Source organism: Schistocerca gregaria, unplaced genomic scaffold, assembly GCF_023897955.1.
Source record: "Schistocerca gregaria isolate iqSchGreg1 unplaced genomic scaffold, iqSchGreg1.2 ptg000066l, whole genome shotgun sequence".
Classification (NCBI taxonomy): Eukaryota; Metazoa; Arthropoda; class Insecta; order Orthoptera; family Acrididae; genus Schistocerca; species Schistocerca gregaria.
In genome coordinates this window covers 7,358,359-7,365,784 of record NW_026061707.1, presented here as the reverse complement: position 1 = coordinate 7,365,784, position 7,426 = coordinate 7,358,359, and the positions used below count along the sequence as shown (strand labels likewise).

The 7,426-nt window shown below is 26.9% G+C and overlaps 1 pseudogene; it reads left to right on the top strand.

Annotated features, from left to right (window-relative positions):
• Positions 1–2,802: 2,802 nt before the first annotated feature.
• On the top strand, positions 2,803–4,499 carry LOC126301271 (NADH-ubiquinone oxidoreductase chain 5-like; annotated as a pseudogene).
• The last annotated feature ends 2,927 nt before the right edge of the window (positions 4,500–7,426 follow it).

Below are 7,426 nucleotides of genomic sequence, written 5' to 3'. Positions count from 1 at the left end.
GCACCTCAAAAAGATATTTGGCCTCAGGGTAAGACATATCCTATAAATGCAGTTGCTATAACTAAAAATAAAATCACTGTACCAATTATTCAGGTATGTATATATATATATAAGATCCATAGTAAATTCCCCGTCCTACATGTAAGTAAATACAAATAAAAAATATAGATGCTCCATTTGCGTGTAAGGTTCGGATAATTCAACCATTATTTACGTCTCGGCAGATGTGTACTACACTACTGAATGCTATTTCAATATTTGATGTATAATGTATAGCTAAAAATAGTCCAGTTACGATTTGAATTACCAAACATAACCCTAATAGGGATCCAAAATTTCATCAAAATGAAATATTTGTTGGGGCAGGTAAGTCAATTAAAGAGTTATTAATAATTTTAATTAAAGGATGTCTTAATCATAAGGGTTTATTCATTAGTAATAATCTTATTTTACGAATAGGTCCCTGATTAATATTGGTGATTTTAACAACTGCTAGTAGTGCTAAAAATAAATAAATTATTATTATTATTGTAATAATGAATGTTGGTCTATTATATAATTTTTCTAAAGATATTGTTATTTCTTGATAATTGATTGAATTATCAATATTTATAGTTTCGGTGTTTTTGAAAAAGTCTATAAATATAGATATATCTAGAATAATTAATATTAATATGATAAATACTCACATTATTAATGTAATAATTATAGTGATTGATTTAGGCTGAAATATTTCGTTTTATGCAATTCTTGTAATGTAAATAAATAATACTAGTATACCACCAAGAAATGTTAAAAATAAAATATATGATAATCAATATCTTTCTATTATTGTTCCTGTTATTAATCCAACTAGGAAGGTTTGAAGGATAATAAAAAGCATTATTGATATTGGGTGTCTTAATTTAATAAAATTAATAATTATTACATTTGATAATGATATAATTATTATTTTGATCATTTCAGGGGTTAACTTATTTAAAATACCGGTTTTGGGGACCGATGATGGAAGCTTTTCCACCTCTGAAGTTTTAAAAGTGGGGGCTGGACTTATTTCCGGTTTACAAGAGCGGCGTTTTTTTTTAAACTATTAAAACTAATGTTTATATTCTCTATTTTTACTTCTTTATTGATTTATTTTGTTGGTGTTTATGTTTTAACTTCTAAACGTAAACATTTAATAATGGTTCTTTTGAGATTAGAATATATTGTTCTTTCTTTATTTATGTTAGTTATTGTTTTTCTTATTGAGTTTGATTATGATTATTTTTTTCCTGTTTTTTTTTAGTTTTTTCTGTTTGTGAGGGTGCTTTAGGTCTTTCTATTTTAGTTTCAATAATTCGTTCTCATGGTAATGATTTTTTTAATTCTTTTGGTTTATCTTTATGTTAAAGTATTTATTTATAACTATTTTTTTGATCCCTCTTTGTTTATTAAATAATTGTTGATGGTTGGTTCATTCTTTAATGTTTCTGTCGGGTTTTGTTTTTATAATTTGTGTTTATTCATATGCTGATTTGAATATAATTAGATATTATTTTGGTATTGATTATTTTTCTTTTAGTTTAATTTTACTTAGTTTTTGGATTTGTTCTTTAATAATCACTGCTAGAGGTTCAGTTTATTTAAGTTCATATCATTCTAATTTTTTTGTTTTTTTGGTTTTGATTTTAATAATTATGCTTTATTGTTCATTTGCTAGATTAAGTCTTCTTTCTTTTTATATTTTTTTTGAGGCTAGATTAGTTCCTACTTTACTTTTAATTTTGGGTTGGGGTTATCAACCTGAGCGTTTGCAGGCTGGTGTTTATTTAATTTTTTATACTTTGGTTGCTAGATTACCTTTATTATTAGTTTCATTTAAGGTTTATGATTTTTCTAATACTTTATATTTTCCTTTATTGGTTGATTTTGGTTCTTATTATTTTATGTTTTATGTATTTATAATTTTGGCTTTTTTAGTTGAGATACCTATGTTTTTGGTTCATTTATGACTTCCTAAGGCTCATGTAGAGGCCCCTATTTCAGGTAGAATAATTCTTGCTGGTGTTTTATTAAAGTTAGGTGGTTATGGTATTTTTCGTGTTATAAAGGTTATTTCTTATTTGGGTTTAAAGTTTAATTATTTTTGATTGTCTTTAGGTTTATCTGGGGGTGTTATTGTAAGATTTATTTGTTTTCGTCAGGTTGATTTAAAGTCTTTAATTGCATATTCTTCTGTTGCTCATAAAAGAATGGTTATTGGTGGATTGATGACTATGAATTGATGAGGTTGTGTAGGTTCTCTTTCTCTAATGGTTGGTCATGGTTTATGTTCTTCTGGTTTATTTTGTTTATCTAATATTATTTATGAACGTTTAGGTAGACGAAGATTATTAATTAACAAGGGTATAATTAATTTGATGCCAAGAATGGCTTTATGATGATTTCTTTTAAGATCATCAAATATGGCTGCTCCTCCTTCTTTAAATTTGGTAGGAGAAATTAGATTATTAATTAGAATTATATCTTGATCTTCTTTTAGATTCTTTGCTTTGATTTTTTTATCTTTTTTTAGAGCTGTTTATACTTTGTATATATATTCTTATTCTCAGCATGGGAATTATTATTCTGGTGTTTATACTTGTTCTCTTGGTTATTTTCGTGAATATCATCTTTTACTTTTACATTGATTGCCTTTAAATATTCTCTGTTTAAAGGATGAATATTTCTTTGTTTAATTTGCTTAAGTATTTTAATTAAAAATATTGTTTTGTGGAATCAATGATATGAAGTTTTTCATCTTAGGCCGTGAATTTATTTTCTATTTGTTCTTTGAGTTTTTTTTCTTTGTTTATTTCGAGAACTATAATTTTTATGTTAGGTATTTATTATTTAATACTTGATTATAGAGTTTTTGTTGAGTGAGAGCTTTTCAATTTAAATGGTTCTATAGTTGTTATAACTTTAATTTTGGATTGAATATCTCTTATTTTTATATCTTTTGTTATATATATTTCTTCTTTGGTTATTTATTATAGAGAGGATTATATATCTGGTGAAAAGAATATAAATCGTTTTATTATTATTGTTTTAATATTTATTCTTTCTATAGGTTTTTTAATTATTAGTCCTAATTTAATTAGAATTTTATTAGGTTGAGATGGTTTAGGTTTAGTTTCTTATTGTTTAGTTATTTATTATCAAAATGTAAAATCTTATAGTGCTGGTATATTAACTGCACTTTCTAATCGTATTGGTGATGTTGCTATTTTAATTTCTATTGCATGAATGTTAAATTTTGGTGGTTGAAATTATATTTATTATTATGATTTTATTTCTAATTCTTTTGAAATAAAGCTCATTACTATATTAATTGTTTTAGCAGCTATAACTAAGAGAGCTCAGATTCCTTTCTCTTCATGACTTCCTGCTGCTATAGCAGCTCCTACTCCTGTTTCTGCTTTAGTTCATTCTTCTACTCTTGTTACTGCTGGTGTTTATTTATTAATTCGTTTTAGACCAATATTGGATACTTATAATTGTGGTTGATTTTTACTTTTAATTGGTTGTATAACTATATTTATTGCTGGATTGGGCGCTAATTTTGAGTTTGATTTAAAGAAGATTATTGCTCTTTCTACTCTAAGACAACTTGGTTTAATAATAAGAATTTTGGCTATAGGTTATCCAATGCTTGCATTTTTTCATTTATTGGCTCATGCTTTATTTAAGGCATTATTATTTATATGTGCAGGTTCAATAATTCATAATTTGAAGGATTCTCAGGATATTCGTTTTATAGGATCAATTGTTAATTTCATACCTTTAACTTCAGTTTGTTTTAATGTTTCTAGTTTATCTTTGTGTGGAATACCTTTTTTAGCGGGATTTTATTCAAAGGATTTAATTCTTGAGATGGTTTGTTTAAGATGAATTAATTGTTTAATTTTTTTCTTTATTTTTTTTCTACTGGTTTAACTGCTTCTTATTCTTTTCGTTTGTTTTATTATTCAATATCTGGTGATAATAATTTTTATTCTAGATTTTCTTTTGATGATAAGGGTTATTATATTTCATTTGGAATAATTGGTCTATTGTTTGTTGCTGTTTTTGGTGGTAGTCTTTTATCTTGATTAATTTTTCCTATTCCTCATGTGATTGCTTTACCTTATTATTTAAAGTTTTTAACTATTACAGTTGTTATTTTAGGTGCTTATTTAGGTTATCTTATTTCTAATTTTGATTTTTCTCATAATTTATTTTCTTTAAGTATACTTTCTTTTGTTAGATTTGCTGGTTCTATATGATTTATACCTTTTCTTTCAACTAAGTTTATTAGATATATTCCTTTAAAAATAGGTTATTATTCATCTAAGTCATTTGATTATGGTTGAGGTGAATTACTTGGTGGTCAAGGTTTATATAGATTATATATTTTTTTAATTGGTTATATTCAAGGTTGATATGATTCTAATTTCAAGATTTATCTTTTAACTTTTATTTTTTGAATATTTATTTTGGTAATATTGTTTTTCGTTTACTTAAATAGCTTATAATTAGAGCGTGACACTGAAGATGTTAAGGAAGTATTTTTACTTTTAAGTATTTATAAATATAGATATATTATTTTTACAGTGAAAATGTAATGTTTTATTTAAACTATATAAATTCTAGAAATGTTAACGGAGTTTAACCGCTAATATAAAAAGTTAGCAGCTTTCATATTGGCTTTACATTTCCTTAATTGGAACTATTATAGTTCAATTATATTATTAACAGTAATACGCCTCTTTTTGGCTTCAATTAATAAGAATAAGGGTAGTACATACCAATCTTCCAGGTCGAAACTGACTGCAATATTTCGCTTCTTATTCTATTTAAGGTTGATTGATAATATCAATACTTTTTGAATGCAACCCAAATGTTATATTTAACTACAACCCTTTATTCTGCTCATTGTAATGCTCCTTGGTTTCATTCATGGTATAGTCCTCCTAATAGAACTAGAATAAAAAATATTGTTGATACTGTTCAGATTATAATGTCTGAAGTTTTAAAAATAATTACAATTGGTAGAATTAGTGCAATTTCTACATCAAAAATTAAAAAGATTACTGCAATTAGGAAGAATCGTATTGAGAATGGTATTCGTGCTGATCTTTTTGGATCAAACCCACATTCAACTGGTGATCTTTTTTCTCGATCATTAATTAATTTTTTTGATAGTGTTGTTGCCAGGATTATAACAATTATTGGAATAATAAATCTAATGAAAACTCTTGTTGATAGAATTAGAATTGTTTTTCTTGATTTATATCAAGCTTTCTGATTGGAAGTCAAATGTACTATTTATACTAGAAAAACAATTATCTACCTCATCAATAAATAGAGATATATAAGAATAATCATACTACGTCTACGAAGTGTCAGTATCATGCTGCTGCTTCAAATCCAAAGTGATGTCTTGGTGAAAATTGATTTATTGAGTGTCGAAGTAGACATGTTGATAAAAAGATTGTTCCAATAATTACGTGTAAACCATGGAATCCTGTTGCAACAAAGAATGTTGATCCATAAACTGCATCTGCAATGGTAAAAGGTGCTTCTCAATATTCATATGCTTGAAGTATTGTAAAGTATAGTCCTAATAACACTGCGAAGAATAATCCTTGTAGTGCTTGAGTATGATTAGATTCCATTAAACTATGATGTGCTCATGTTACTGTTACTCCTGATGCTAAAAGAATAGCTGTATTAAGTAATGGAATTTGTATAGGGTTAAAGGGTTGAATTCCTATTGGAGGTCATAGTATTCCTAGTTCAATTGTTGGTGCTAATCTTCTTCTAAAGAATGCTCAAAAAAAAGAAACGAAAAATAATACCTCTGATGCAATAAATAAAATTATTCCTCATCGTAATCCAATTGATACAAATCCTGTATGTAATCCTTGATATGTTCCTTCTCGTACTACATCTCGTCATCATTGAATTATAGTTAGTAGGGTAATTCCAAATCCAATTATGAATAAGTTAATATTAAATAGGTGGAATCATTTTGCTAGTCCTGATACTAGGACTATTGCTCCAATTGCTCCTGTTAATGGTCAAGGTCTATAGTCTACTAAGTGGAATGGGTGGTTTGAGTGAGTTGTTGACATAGGTTTAATATACTTCTCTAGAATATAGAGTTCTTAGAATTGAGAAAACATAGGCTTGAATTATTGCTACTGCTGATTCTAGAATTAATAGAAGTATTTGTCCAATAATTAGTAATGAGATTAAGTTTATTGCTATAGATGGTCCTGTGTTTCCTAATAAGGTTAATAATAAGTGTCCTGCAATTATATTTGCTGCCAACCGTACTGCTAATGTACCTGGTCGAATAACATTACTAATTGTTTCAATTAGTACTATAAATGATATTAATGCAGGCGGTGTACCTTGTGGTACAAGGTGTGTAAATATATGATTAGTATGGTTAATTCATCCAAATAATATAAATCTTAGCCATATAGGTATGGCAATTGCAAATGTTAATGCTAAATGTCTTGTTCTAGTAAAAATATAAGGGAATAATCCTATGAAATTGTTAAATAATATTATAATAAAAATTGAGATGAAAATGAATGTTGTTCCATTAAATGATTTTGGTCCAAGAAGTGTGTTAAATTCATTATGTAAGGTTAAATTTAGTTTATTTCAGATAATGTTAATTCGTGATGGTGTAAGTCAAAATAGTGATGGGATTAATAATAGTCCTAGATATGTTCTAGTTCGATTTAATGATAAATTAAAGATGTTAGTTGATGGGTCAAATGTTGAGAATAGATTTGTTATCATTTTCAATTTAAGTTTTTTATTTCAATTGTTCCTTTTTCTGCTCTTTTAATAAGGTTAGGTTTAAATGAGAAGAAGTTTATTTGATTAAACAAGATTAATGTAGCTGAAAATATAATGAATAGTGAGAATCATATAAGAGGGGATATTTGAGGGATTTGGATATAATTTCCCCATCAGAAGTAGTCGTCAATTTACTATTATTTGGTTTAAGAGACCATTACTTACTTTCAGTCATCTGATGAATTTCAAGGTGTACTAATTTTTTTTAGTTACTTTAGATTGACACTCTAATGTTATTTATTTTAACTAACTCCTTAAATTATCTTAGATAATCACTTAATAAATAAATTTACTGAAGTTCTTTCAATTACAATTGGTATAAATCTGTGGTTTGCTCCACAGATTTCTGAGCATTGTCCAAAGAATAATCCAGGTCGATTTATTGTGAATGTTCCTTGATTTAACCGACCTGGCGTTGCATCAATTTTAACCCCTAATGCAGGAACTGCTCATGAGTGTAGAACATCTGATGCTCTTGTTAATACTCGTACTTCTGTATTTATTGGTAGGATTGTTCGGTTATCTACATCTAGTAGTCGGAATC